We start from the raw sequence: 15,170 nt of genomic DNA on the forward strand, positions 1-15,170 counted from the left end.
TCACCTTTCCTCCCTAGAGGAATGGCCATCACCACTCCTGGAGTTTTTTCTTCTGCAGCATGTGGTCCCTTTCTACCTCCCCCTTTCTCCTACCAGCCAGAGAGGGAGCAATTTAATGTTTGTTTTTTAAAGAGAGGTCTTCCCTTGATGACTGTCTTACGAATCTCCGACTTCTCAAGACCAAGGAGCAAATTCATGCTGAAGTCAGTAAGACCATGTCTTTTGAATTTCGCTAACCATTAAAAGACTCCCGTTTCCAAACCAACAGGAAGGGTGGATCCACCCTGTTTTCCATGATGCTAAATGTGCTACGGGAATTAAAATGAACTCAGTAGCTGTGTTCTCACACATTAGGCTCAGCAATTATAAAAGAGTTCCATATATTTCACTGAAAAGATTAAAAGAAAAATAAGGAAACTTTTTGCTCACATAAATACAATTATATCTTTAAAGCATGTTAATTATGCTTAGGAGCTCCTAAAAATCATACAAAGGCTGATGAAACAGAAATTTTCATGATATTTTCTGTGAAAAGTCACTGTGCACAGAAATGGCAAATGATTAAACCTTTAAATTAGCAAGGTTTTAATAACCAGTCATATGATAAATTACAGTAATTAGATCTTTGTTTTAAATACAGTACATGATAACAACTTTAGCACATTTACTATGGCATTTTCTGGCAATATAATTTTCCTCTCCATCTATTCTATGCCAGTGTGAAATGAAATTTTAAAAAATCCTATTTCATTATGTAGAATCTTATATTGGAGCAGAAAAGTTATTCCATAGTTTTCTTCTGCTTTTATGCAGTTATTTTTAATTAGCTATACTTTTCAAGCATAATTATTCACATCTTCCCTTAGGTGCTGATGAATGCATGCAAGCCCGTTAAAACACTCATTTTGTTTTAACGTTTCTTTCAAAGCATTCTTCTTATACTTCCTGTCCTTGAACATTCTGTTCACGCAGACTCTGAGCCACTGGGATTAATGTGATAGATTTTCTTCAATGCTGAGAGCAGACTTTGCTCTGGACCAGACCGTAGTAGGAGTTCTCTTGCCTCAGAGAATTAAAGGTATATTAAATTAATTCCTATTTAAGCTATCTCTCAAGCTAAACAGTTTGGAAATCTCTGACCAACTCTGAAGCACATGGGACATTCTTCTCTGCTGGGCAGACAAATCTTGAAAACAAAATGACAATCACAGGGAGCCTTTTTTTCCTTCTTTGACTCAAGCAACATTGGTGAAGGTATGTGAGTTGCTGAGAGTAAATGATGTAAAATTTGGATGAAGTTATTTTGGTTTTTTTGAGAGATTTCATAATTTCAAGTTAAGAAAAAAAAGCCAGTAGATCAGCCAGTTGCACTAGTCTGCTTTATTATTTTCTCATTTTATAATCTATAATAATAATATGTAAATTTTCAAAAAAAAGTTAAAATAAAGACGGCATAATATAATGCATAATTGATAATTTCCTTTGTTAGGAAATTATTTGTAGATATGTACTTTGACATATTAGTAAGAGCTTACTTAAATAAATTTGTTTTCCATTAGACTTCTTATTTCTAAGAAAAGCTACGTTTTTGTACCAAGCAATGTATTTTTGACAATGTATTTAGTAGGACAAAAAAAATAATGCCTTTGTCCAACTTTTCCTACTTCTTTCCTCCTAAAATAGCACGTACTTATGACAAAAATAAGTTTCTTTAAAGGTAGCTCATATTTTCCTTTTCAAGGAAAACAAAAGGTTAAATTCAAACAATGATTTGCTATTAATAATTAACTGAGGGGCCGGGGATTTAGCTCAGTGGTTCCACTGCCTGCCTTGCAGGCACAAGGACCAGAGTTCAATCCCTGGTACCAAAAAAAAAAAAAAAAAAAAAAAATTAACTGAGGTTCTAACTGAAAAGAATTAATGGATGTGCACTTTCCCACTCTTTTTATTACCTCGGTTTCCCCTTGTCTTGGTTTCCTACCTCCTGTGGGTACACAACTATTGGTACCACAGGGGTCTTTAAAAATAGCCACACAGGTTGTTTAACGGTGGCCACTCCTTTGCAAGTTGTCTTTTCCAAGGTTATCTTCTTCTCTCCCTTTGACTGGCATTCTATATTCCAAAGAGAAGCCATGCCTAAATAATTACGATATTAACTGATAATCTTTCTTTAGATTTCTAGAACCCAGAAAATCTGGTGACCTTCAAGTTACACCAGAATGTGTAATGCCCTCTTATTCTGTAGGTCTGTGCATCTACTAACACAAAGCATGTATAAGTTACTGTGAGGTTTAACTTGCAGAAAAGTAGTATGTCTGTCTAAAGAATACAGGAACTAGCCCAGGAGACTGTGGTCCACTGTGATGTGCTGGCTAGAAAAGGAGATATATGCCCCGGATGATGAAGACCCTGCTCCTCACAAGGCCTTCCTACCTATTATCTGCTGTTCCTTCTTTCCTTCCCTACAAAAATCCTTTGTGTCCCTCAATTCCCTAAGATAAGGCCCTGAGGCAATAGTTTCCCCTCATCTTCTCAGAATGCCAGCCCTTGAATAAAACTGATTTCCTTCCTATCAACTCTTCTCCTGAGTATCGGCTTCCAAATGATGAGCAGCCAGACCAGGGCCCGGTAACAGTTGCACAGTATAAAACCCTAGTCTGTGACAACAATGTCCACAGATATAATGGCAGGTATAAAGCCAGGATCAAAGTTATTTTCTAAGTAGTATGGAGAAAATATCAGGAAAATTATACTACAATTAGCTAGGTATTGACATATAACTAGCTGATTCACCCTTTGAAATTCTTCTTTTTGGGAGCAGGATTCAGATGCCAGCACAAATCTCTCTCCTTTTCATTGCACTGGAGGAAAAGCAGTGAACTAAGAAGGTAATCTTCACTGACATCACTGATACCTTAAGACTGGGAGGACACTAACACTCAGTGTACTTGTTCAATATTTACAGGAATTACAAAAAAAGGAGTTATTATCATATTTTCAATTTCCTACTGAATTAGTTTAACAGCTTAAGATTCTCTTATATGCATGGACGTAGAAGTATCTTTTCCACTGAACTGTTTTTTAGGTAGCATTTGCAAATTCTAACAATCTCTCAAGCTAAATCATTGCTAAAACCTTGACATGGTACTGCCACTGGGAACCATGTCCTAGAACTCCCACGTTAAGAGTGTCTTTGTATTTTCGTTATTTAACTCCTTGGAATGATATACGAGACCAGTTTGTCTTTGGCTGCTATCATCTCATGTGGTGAGTAAACAGATCAGCGTTTTAAATAATTTCTTTTGTACATGTCAATTCCATTTCTCTAAATTCTTGAAATGTGAAATGAGTGGCCATAAGCCCTGTGTAACATAAGCTCTGTGGCTTCAATGACTATCTTGACTCCAATGACACTGGTATTTGTACCACCAGACACAACCTCTCTCCTGATCTCCTGACTCACAACCAATTTTCTTCTCTACACCTCCACTGGGATGTCTCAAAAGGCCCCTTACATACAACATCCGCAATTTATCTTCCACACAATTTGGCTCCTTTTTCTTACTTTGCTGCTATTGATGGTATCAGAATCCTGAGTATCATTCTCATGTAGAAGCTATGTCTATGTTTTCATCCCCACATACTCAGACAGCACCACAGTGCCTGCCTAAGGAGATCAGTAAACCTTTACCGAATAGTTTTTGACCCTCCCCACTTTCTCTCTCTCCATATTGAGTACTTCATTAAATCCTGTCCATTACATACTTTTGGATGTGCCCCCTCCCCTTTCAGTATGGTGATTGAACTCAGGATCTTGCATTTGTGAGGCAGGTGCGGTGCCACTGAGGTAAACTGCCGGCCTAGATGTGTTCTTCTCATCTGTTACCCTCACTCTAGCCTTTACCTGCTTGTTGTCCTCTGCCTGGATCCCTGTAATATCTGTCCAGTTGGATCTATGTGTAATCTGCTCCCTATTACTTCTCCAGCCTCTTATTACCCAAGACATTTTCACTCTGCTTCCCTTTTTATGCCTTCCCCCACCCTCTGGCTGCCTGTGACTGTTGTGTAAATGCAAACTGCTACCTGCTTCAGGTCTTAGGACGGGCAGTATCCCTTGTCAACAGTCCCCATCCCTTGCCACCTTGTGGCTAATTCTTGACCTTCCTTTGCCCTCGACCTAAATATTACTTGCACAAGGCACTGTGCCTGCTCAAAAAGACTAAGTAACTTTCCTAGCTCAGTGCTGCCAGAGCAACTTCTCTTTTGTAGTTGCTATTATTAAAGTGCAATGAACATGTGTTGTCTGAAGTGTGTGTCTCTTGATAGTCACATATCATCTTTGAGGGCTGGAATATGTCTTTTTGGCTGACCACTATGTCTCCACTACTGAGCCTAGTGCCTCGTGCACAGAAGGCTTGTGATAACAGATGCTGAATGAATGAGTAGCTGGACAAGTGATTAGCTTCTTTAGCTTTTCTTTGCAGGCTGAGTAACCATGGTTCCTTATAGGGCTCATTATCAGTCTCCTGCTCTCTGGTGAGTCCTCTCCTTATCCTTGGTGACAGCCCCAGTGTCACTGTTTATCATCATCTGGATGCCCTTATAAGGGTCTAACAACTTCCAACTACAATGGAAAAGCATCTGCCACATACTGGTGAAGCTTAAAAACACCTGGAAAACTGCATTTTTACTGCCAAATGTGTGCTCAGATGCCCTTTGGGTCTTAGTGAGTCTGTCTGAGAGATGTAGAGGGAATTTGGGACTCTGCTTTGACAACAGCATGGAGCACGGTTCGTGGGGGTGCAGTTTCGGGGGTGGAGTGGGGAGATTTTATCAGCAGAAAGAAAGGTGGCAAGAGGTCATTGGGTAATCACAGGAAGAGGAAGTGAAAATCCTTCTCTTAGTACAGTGGAGTGGAAGCTGGTGACTGGACTCCAATTATTTCAATCTCCTGAGGCCCTGGTCTTTCTGATTTGACACATAGGGTTAATAATCCTTCATGCTTCAAGTGAGAGAAAGGAGAAGGTTGTGAGTTCAATTATCAACGTTTGTCCACAAACAACAACAACAACAACAAACCCTGCTACTATTATAAATACTTCTGGAGTTTTCCTCACCTGCTTGACATTGTGCTTAGCACTCCACTTGGTTCATAATGACAAACATAACATGATTTTCATGGAGCTAAGCAGCTTAGTTTGCCAAGACGCTAAAAAGGACAATAAAATAGGGCATAAGAATAGATTTGGGGTGATACCTCAAGCCTCCTTAAGGAGTTTGGGTTCCATATTAAGTGTGAGGGGAAGCCAGTGGAACTTGTAAGCAGAAAAGCAAAGACATTCTTGCTGCCACTGAAACACAGAAGATAAGGTGTCACTACCTTGAGGACTTGTGATGAGACAGAATGTGAAAAGTATTTTGACTTTTCAAAACTCCTGGAAAAGTCATCATGACATCTCAAGGTCCCTGGGTATCTATAAGCAATTAGTAATTGGGTAGATTCTGCTTCTATCATCACTTCTGTCATGTTTGTTTAACTAGTGGCTTTTTATCACATTTGTGCTATGTTAGCATATTTCTCTTACTTGAGTGATAACTATAATCTCAGGAACAAAAGTAAAACATAGCTACTCCAACATTGTATAAAGCTCAAATATTTCTATGAGAAACAAGGTAACTATTTCTTCTGAGTTTATTCTTTCCTGGTGTTTTTCCTTTCTTTCTGTGCATTTTAGTCTGCACTACCAATTCTCCTTCACTATCCTACTCTATTTACTGTCTTAGAGGCTCTGTGTTCCAGATCATCTCTGTGCATTTATCCCCCTGGTGAGCATACCCTCTTGGACTAACCCTGCCCATATTCTGTGTGCAGGGGGCTGGATACACCATGCAGATACCATCTCTCATCTGAAGTCTTGGCTCACAAAGCCTCTACGGTGTTCTGCCTTTATTTCAAATATGGTAACTACAAATTTACATTTATTTTTTCACCAAATCAGCTTACTATGTGTAATATTATATAGGAGATTTCTGTACTATTGGTGGAAAATTCACCTAATAACTGACTTATAAAGGTAATTCTTACTTTGATATTCTAGGATGTAAACTGAATCTTTTTCCCCACTAGCCCCTTTCTGGGGGTCAGATCATCATTCTGTTAGGCCTCAATGTAGAAAAACTGAAGCCAGCTGGAACTCTCTGAACTCTCCAGATCTAGTCCATCACTGAGGCAGCTTGTTTCCTTCTTTGACACATCTCTCCAAGTTGTCCTTTCCTGTTTAAGCTCACTGCCAAAGCTAGATTTGGGCCACTGTCTCTGCTAAGTCCTCCTGCTGTGGTCCTTGACCTTCAGCTCACTGTCTCTCCACTTAATCACTCTAAATTGCAGCTTCATTCCCCCGCCCCCCAAAGTGGGGTCCTGGCTGCATTAGTCAAAATCCTCTACTTGGTTTCCATGGGCCCACATATCTATTCAACTTTAGGTTTTTCCTACTCCAAACATAGTTTAGTTTAGTTTGCTTTCCTATAACTTATACCCTGCACCTGGCATGACTATACTTGATTCTTTTACATTAGCTTGTTTGAAATGCCATCTCTTCTTCCACTTGCTTCGCTAAAGCTGCCTCTTTGTTGAAATCCTCTGCCATTATTCCTGCCTTTGTTGATCTCACCAACATACTTAAGAGTCAATGTTACAAATAACAGTGTAATTCTTGGTAATACCAGCTACTATAATAGCTGAACAAATACCAGGTGTGTTCTAAGTGTCAGGCTGTGTTGAGTGTTTTACATACAGCAGACAGGTACCAGTAATAGTTCCTGTTCTACAGATGAGGAAAGTGAACACAGAAAGGTAAAGTGATATGCCAAAGAATTCATGTAAATGGTAGAATTGAGATCTGAATGGAAAGAGATTGTCCCCAGAGCCAGAACTCTTAAGCACTGTATATCATTCTGTCATATTCACCCTTCCCCTACGGATCTACTAGTTCTTAAAGGTGTTACACGTATTTCCTTTATTAGAGTGTGAACTGTTTTGAGGCTGGAGGCCATACACTGTACTTGTATTACTCCATAGTACCTTGCCTAAGGCTGGTTAAACAGCAAATGCTCAATAAACATATTAACTGAATAAAAGGTCAACTCAGGCAGCAATTTATCCAGCCAGACAATCCACCGTGACAGCCAGAGATTATCTTCCTTTATACAGAATTTATGAAACTAAACACAAAGAAGAGAATGACAATATACTGTGTAACAAACTACTAACTTTTTTCACTCTTAGGGTTGTTAGCTATCAAATCACCTTTACATACTTTAGGCTCATCTGCCTGAATGACCTTATCTTATAAGTGCAAACAGTCTGATGTCAGGACGGCTTATCTCAACCTAAGTCACAGTCCAGTTAGTGGAGTCATTGTTCCTGGTGGCCAGGAAATCTGCTTTTAACCTCTGTCGTAGGTAGAAATGGCTCTTGATTTGGTTGTGTTCTGTAGCTGATGCATATTTGAGCACTAAGCCTATGGCAGAGGCATGTCAAATGCTCAAATAAAGACTACAGATACTTTTGTTTCCAAGTCCCCTTCTGCACTCAGTGTACATTAAGTCAGCCTGGAAACAGGGTGTTCTTCAATGACAGTGAAAAGAGGTCAACTGGAGGCTGGGTTTGGAGTGAATGGTCACTTGCAGAGGGGCCAGAACAAAAATTTGGGAAAAGAGCTTTAGTCAGGTAGACCTGGCCTCAGACGCTGGATTTTCTGGGTGACCTCTTAAAATCATTTCCTTGTCTGGAGCTCAGTGATGATGACAACCTCATAAGGCTGCCCTGAGAAAGACAATAGACATAAAGGGCTCAGCACAATGCCTGGCACCTGTTAACAGCTAATTCAATGCCTGCCACTTTTGTTATTTAGATAGTCAAGAAAAGGCAATGGGCTGTACTATAAATGGTATCAGCAATGCCAAAGCTCTCCAAACATAAAAGAGAAGAAGATGAAAAAACTCACTACACTCATCAATCAATCACTGAGAATTTACTGAGTGTCCATTAAGTCTACAGCTGGTGTAAGCCACTGATGAGAAAACTAGGCATGGGTTACCTTCTGCGGGGAGACAAAGTTCACAGGCAAACCCAGCAGAGAGCTAAACTGTGACCCTGGCTTGAGGAAGATAGTGGTTCAGAAGAGAGAGGAAAAGAGGAAGTGAGCAGGGAAGGAGGTCTCCAGGAAGAGATGGCACAGAGAAACAGTGTAGTGTGACACATGGTTCTCCCTGAGGCAGGGAGGGTCAAGCTAGGCACCAGGACAGGCCTGGTGGGGCCTAACTCATGGCACCAGCTAGACTGTCAAGTCTTTTGTTTTTGGGTTACCAGGCCAATTCCATTGCCCTGTCTCACAGGAAATCCCCCCTGGCTAAAAAACTGGGCCAAGGCGGAGAAGGGTAAAGTCAGTGCAGAATTAAAAAGGCCAACTCTGGGCACAGAATACAAGTTGTGCCCTATTAGCATTTTTAAAGAAGAAAAGCATTAGCTTCAACAATAGACACTATTTTTCTGAACCAAAAGCCACCCAGAATCTTCTTTAATTATGAAGCCACAAACTCTGCAAATCATTATATACAATATTAAATAATATGTTGTACTCCAACTTTAAAGTTACTCTGGGGAATGAAAGAGATCACTAACTATGCCAGTAACAAGCTGATTACATAGTGTGTGTGTTTGTGTTTGTGTGCATGTGCACGTGCACATCACGGGGGGAGAGGACAAAGAGTGACTGGGACAAGGTATCTTGAGAAAGAAATGAAATCAAAGCTGACCTGACCTGGAACTTTGTGGTTATTCAAACACAATAATGATTTCAAACACAGTGAAACTTGGCAAAGCAAAACTCAGAATTTTCATACTAGGCCAAGAGAATGACTTTCAAATTTCCCAAATGCTTCTGAAGTAAATACAATTGTGTTTCTCGTTATCCCTGATGACACATTCTGTTGAAATTTCTACTTTAAGTTCATAAAGGTTTAGTGCCATGTTTTAAAAAACAAAAATAAATGAAAAGCCAATGTTACCATAGATTGAAATAATACTCTATCTGGAATTTCAGCACATTAGCAGGCGAGGAGTTAAAGAAATGAGACAGGGATGAGGAGGAGTGGGATTGCGGGAGGATGTGGATGGAGGACAAATGAGCTATGCCAAGGAAGACTAGACCCAAGGGCCCGAAGGTGGGCCCAAACATATTGCAAAGACAAAGGTTGATTAACTAGGCATGTATCTTGTCTTCCTCACTTTCTTATAACTGGGACAAAATATCCAACACTCACAATTTAAAGGAGAGGTTTATTTTGGCTCACACTTTGTAGATGTTTTAGTTCATTGTTGGCTGGCTTCAAGGCAGGGCAGCATGGCACAGGAGGCTTGCTCATGGCATGGCAGCCAAAGAAAAGGATCAAGGTAGGAGGAGGGATATATGCCTTTGCAGCCCACACCTACAGGGACCCACCTCCCAACATCATACCTAGCTATAAACTCATCAGTGAACAAACCCAATGATGAGTATCACACACCCATGATCCAGTCACCTTCCAAAAGCCCCACCTATGAATATACAGGCCTTGGGGGGACTTCTAGATATAAGCCATAAAAGATCTAAAGTCTGGTTAGGATGAATCCATGGAAAGAATACTCTGGCTGAGAGAAGTGTACAAATTCCCAGGGAGCCCAGAGTTAAGGAGTAGATACAGAAAGGGTGGAAGATCCATCAGTCAGTATTAAAAACCTAGCCCCGGGCAACTAGAAGGACAGAGGGGTGCAAACTCAGCTGGTGGGAGAGCAGTATGGGCACTATCCTGGTCTTGTAGGCAGCAAGGACAGGCAGGAAGGTGAATGGGGAAGGATGTACAGTCCTTACATGGAGGGTGAAAAGCAGGGCATGAGGCTCCTTCTCAGGGAGAGACAGAAGGTGAAGAGAAAATGCTCTGGGACACTCCAGTGGGATGGAATGTGATGTTTGGTTGAGAACAAAAGGAAGAACAGAGCTGTATATAGAGTTCCATAACCACCTGTGTGCTGTTGCTCGGAGTAGTGGGCACTCACCTAAGTGATAAATACACGTCTGGATGGAATGTAGCTCAACACAAAATTGATTTCAAGAATCGGACTACCATCAGAGGGGCAGTGGGTCTTGGTCTGCCTAACATAACTGTGTTCTGGGCAGCACAAATGGCACTGCATTTGACAGTACTGCTGGGAACATGCTGGTCATGCCAGAGGTTGGTTGGGCATTTGGAAGAAATGAAGCTAGAAAGGGTATACAGAAGATAAGTACCAATTTGAAGCTGCTTTTCACGTAGTCCTCATTTTCAGTCTGGCACAGTGTCTGCCTTTGGGACATGCACTGGGAGTGAGGGCAGAACAATGCTCAGTACCCCTCCTTTGGTTGGAAGAAACAGGCTGTAAACTTGGGTCAGTTTTCCTGTGCACTGCCTGTCCTTGATTATCCAGATGATGCAAATACAAGATTTCTTCTGCTAGCCAAGCAAGACAAGGAAGCCAAATGACATTTTTGATGTTTGATGGCAGTTTGCAGTTCCTATTTATACACTATAAAATTACAGAAGGTGACCATCTGCTTCTTTTTCGACGATTATCAAGAAATGTGGGATGTGCTGACCAAGGACTTGCTGACCATTCATAAACAACCACTAAATGGCTCTGCCCAAAACAGCACAAAGGAGAAAGAAATGTCCACATGGAACAAATCAGGATTGCCCAGTGGGCACTGATAAAAGAGGTTCAGAGAAGCCAGGTTCCAGGTGACCAGTGAGGGCACCAGGCACAGCTGTATTCCCTGGGCAGATGCCGAGAGCTGCCCCAGCATGGAAGCAGAAGAAATCAGTCCCCTCTCCCCAGTATTTTTAATCTTAAAGGAGAGAATGGGGTAGGAAAGTGTGATTTAAAGTCCCTTTTCATTTAAATCTGGCTTTCAACACACCCTTTTTAGGAGGGAAACGGATGCTTGCTACCTTTCATCTCCATTTTCCTGCCTGTCTGACCTGCTCCCCCTGACTATTAATCTGGGTCTGCAGCAGTGGCTCGGCAGATAAACAAAGCAGTCCCTCTCAGAAATGCTGGAGAAAGCCTGGCGCTTGAACTGGTGGAATACAAATGAAGGTGATTTCTGCCTGGTGACAGAAGTGTACCAAAGTCAGCTTTGAGAGGCTGGAAGACAAGTGGTGTGGTTTCTGCATGCAGCTCAGCTCAGCAGAACAAGTGCCTGACCCCTGGGAGGGCAGGGGCCCTGCTGGGAGGCTGAGCTTCTCCCCCCAACAGCCCTCAGAATGACAAACTCCCAACATGGACATGGGTCTGTGGTGTGCTCATTTCATGGTGGCTTTTCATGGCTCCCATTGGGAACAAGTGAATTTCCTGCTCCATACTTAAAACAATGGCTTGCTTTGGAGAGGATTTGTTTTTCATCAGAGGGTGGTTTGCTTCTCTAGTATGGAAAGAATTAAATTCAATAATTAACAAGTTTTTTTCTTTTCCCCTTTCCTTCCCTGACATTTGCTGTTCAGGTCACAGTACACCGTCCAAGAATGGTGATACTGATGTTGACAGAGAACAAGAAATTCATGTGCTGTCGGGGGCAGAGGTAGGGCATCTCATGGTGAGATCAACCTTGATCTGCTACAGGATTACAGGGGCCTCAGAAGTGGCTGATTAATAATTCTGCAGGAGCCCTTGAACTGGAAAGCTGGTGCTTTGGGTCTAATAATTCCTAGTCGTTGTAATACAAAGGAAGGACAGGAACTGAATTCCCGGTTCTGAATTGTGAAATTCAAAGTCTAAAAGAAACAGGGATCCACTTCTTCCTGGCCATGTTCATCAACCTAGCTGTCTGCCTGTTTGTGTTAAATGGCCACTGTGCTTTTTTAATCCAAAATTTGATTATATTTAATTAGTACAGGCATCTGGGATTTCTAATACACAAAGAGTTATTAAAGTAACAAATCTTTCTAAAATATGTTCTCCATGAAAGAATGTGTTAATTTATGCAGTAACAATTTTTTTAACATGAAAACTGTAACAATTATGAATTCTTGGTAGTCTAATTTATAGTGAATTTTCCTCCAGACAACAATCTATTCAATTTAAACCCTCAATACTGGGAACATTTGAACAGACACATTTTTCTTCTCCTATTTAATACACAAACTGGCAGTTTTATACAAAGTCCCAAACACCCCTGTTTCTTAGTATATTCCAAAGATCCAAAGATTACATTGTCTTGACATTTGCTTCCTCAGCAACAATCCTGTCACTAATTTAGAACTTACAAAACAAACAAACGGAAACCACAGAGCAACTCCATATTCCTGTTCCTCATGATGACTGCAATGAAGACAGTTATGGAGGTGAATTCTCCACACAGCAGGAGCTCTGATGCAAGTGGATCAGGAACGCCCAATGCAGTGTGGATGTGTGCACACACATGCCTCTGAGTGTGTGTGTGTGTGTGCGCGCGCACACGTGTGTAGTAGCACCTACAGGGCCAATAATAATAATAATACAAATACCAACTACAACTAGTTGCTATGACTTACAAATAACTCAGCATTTGTTTATGTCTGTTCCCAGGGAAGCCATCTATCAATTCCATGATATAGATAACTATTATTAAAACTGTTTTCAGAGGAGGAAATGTCTATACACAAGGCTTGGAGACATTAAGTAGCTTATTCAAGGCTTCACATCAAATTAGCGGCAATGATGGGATTCACACCAAGGTAATCTGAATTTGTGGAACATACTCTTACCCAATCCAGCCCTGCCACCAATTGGAGGGAAGAGAGGCGTGTGTGAGCAGACTGAAGGAGGGCTGGTTTCCAAAAAGACACAACACAAAGTGCTGACAAAAAGTGGGACGGAGGGAATAACACCAACAGCATCTACATTTATTAATTATCTTCTCCAATCCTTACAGCCACCTTAAAGGTAACTGACACCAACTCTATTTTACAGATGAGAAAGCTGAGGCTCTGGGAGGCCAGAACTTATGCTGCAGAACATATGCAGCAGAGTCAGCACTGAATGCAGGCTGTCTAGCCCTGAAACTTCTGTGCTAACCTCAAAGGCAATCTTGTGCTGTGCAGGGAACACTGAGGTAACATACAATCCTTTCTGGAGGTTCTTGGAGGCATAACAGTATTTGATGTAGGGAGTGTTGTGCACCCTGCTCAGAGAGCAGGAGAGCATGTCTGAGATGGGGGGGGCGGGGAGGTTTGTTCTTGGCTATTTCTATTGCTATACACAGATATTCTCTAAATACCTACTATGTGCTCTGTGACCACAAAGGCTCTTTGCTGGTTTTCAGGCTAAGTCATCCCTACAAAGAAGGTGTAAGACTGATTGCACTGATACTCTGCAGAACTGCTACAACAGTGCTCGTGTATGTGTGTGTGCTTGTGTTGATGTGTGAAGTGCTGAGAATGCCCACCTGATACTCAGAGTTGATAAGATCAAAAACAACACGGACAGCACACAGGCAGGTCTCAACAGAGAAGGTAAAGAAGGAAAAAGAAAAGACTGCCCAGGATGGTGGCAACAGGGAGCTGACTTATACCCATGTTCAGGCCAGAGGGTCCCTTGGGGCATGTAGATATTATCAAAGTGGTGAGCACCCAGATAAGTGGCTCTGATTATAAAATAATGATCCTTGTTATCAGTTTCTTTCTTCTCTACTGATTATTAACAGTTTTTCTCTTTAAAAATTCTTTTTAGGTAATAAAGATCTCTCTCCCTCATTTATTTTATCTGTTTACTATTATTTTTGCAGTATTGGGGATTAAACATAGGGTCTTTACAGTGAGGTGCAACCACAGAACTTTTTATTTTTTAATTTGAGACAGGGACTCCCCAAGTCAATAAGTTGCCTAGGCTGGGCTTAACTTGTGATCCCCTGTGTTAGTCTCCCAGAGCTAAGGGAATTAAGGAATTCAGAATAATTTTTATATTTCATAACCCTCAAAGAATTTATATAGATAGCTCATTTAATTCTCACTCTAAGTATCTGAATAATATGGAAATGTGATATGGAAATTTTTATTATTTCCATTTTACAGATGATAAAAAAATGGGGCCCAAAAAAGTTAAGTATTTGCCTGGGGACACAAGGCTTGTAAGTGACAGAGCTGGTTCAACTCAGGGCTCCTAATTTCCAACACAGGTTCCCCAGTAGCCAGGAGTAGAGTACAGCACTGATAAATAGCACAATAACTGCATATTCTCCTTTTAGAGACATGTCCACCAAATCTGTGAGGCAGCACTGACAACTGCTCTCCTCAGCCTTGTACGTAACTAGCTCTTCCACTCTTGAGAATGTACCCTGGGTATATGAGGGCACACTTCCACCTGCACAGCAACTTTGTTCATAAAGGCCCCAAAGTTGAAAATTCCCCACTGCTCATGGACAGCAGGAGGGGTGAACTATGATGTATCTACACAGTGGAACACCAGTTAGCTAGGAGAACAAAAGAATGATGGTTACACACAGCAACAAGGATGAGGCTCCCAGACATGCTAATAGGAAAGGAGCCAAACAGGGTGACACTGCATGATTCACGCATATGGTGGTCACTTACAGGCAAAACTATCTACAGGGATGGTTACTGACTGGGAATGGGACTGGAAGGTCTTCCAGCATGCATCTTCCTCTGTGGGGTGGTTTCAGGTGCATACATGTCTATAAAAATGCCCCGACTGGCATACTTTACTGTATAAATGTTACAGCTCAATACAAAAAATAACAGTGTCCACAAAAGCAAGTTACAGCATTCTTACACTTAAGTCAGGGCTATCTGAACTTGTTAGGTTTAAATCAACATTAGTCAGCACCAAGCTGCCTGGAAGTTTATAAAGACAAAGCAAGGCAGAAGAGAATTCTCACTCTGCTTCTCATCTGCTGTATGGAAGAGCTGGTGGCTGGAGGGACCGCAAATGCCGGGAGCAGCATGTTGGTGGTCACCAGAGACCAGTTACACACAGCAGTGGAGTGTGAGGATGACAGTACAGGCACGGATCCTCACGCACTTGAAGCCCAGGCAGGGAGGTGACTCTGAAGACACTCTGGGGGAAAGGGCAGGTGATACAGAGGGAAGGGCCTAGCTAT

At 41.5% G+C, this 15,170-nt stretch overlaps 1 protein-coding gene across 7 annotated transcripts in view; it reads right to left on the minus strand.

The window, feature by feature from the left end:
• Fyn (FYN proto-oncogene, Src family tyrosine kinase) overlaps positions 1-15,170 on the minus strand; it is a 213,531-nt gene that overhangs the window by 11,975 nt on the left and 186,386 nt on the right. The window lies entirely within an intron of this gene.

Source organism: Heterocephalus glaber, unplaced genomic scaffold (assembly GCF_053883595.1).
Source record: "Heterocephalus glaber isolate CG9 unplaced genomic scaffold, H.glaber_assembly_v1.0 deba00001610, whole genome shotgun sequence".
Lineage (NCBI taxonomy): Eukaryota > Metazoa > Chordata > Mammalia > Rodentia > Bathyergidae > Heterocephalus > Heterocephalus glaber.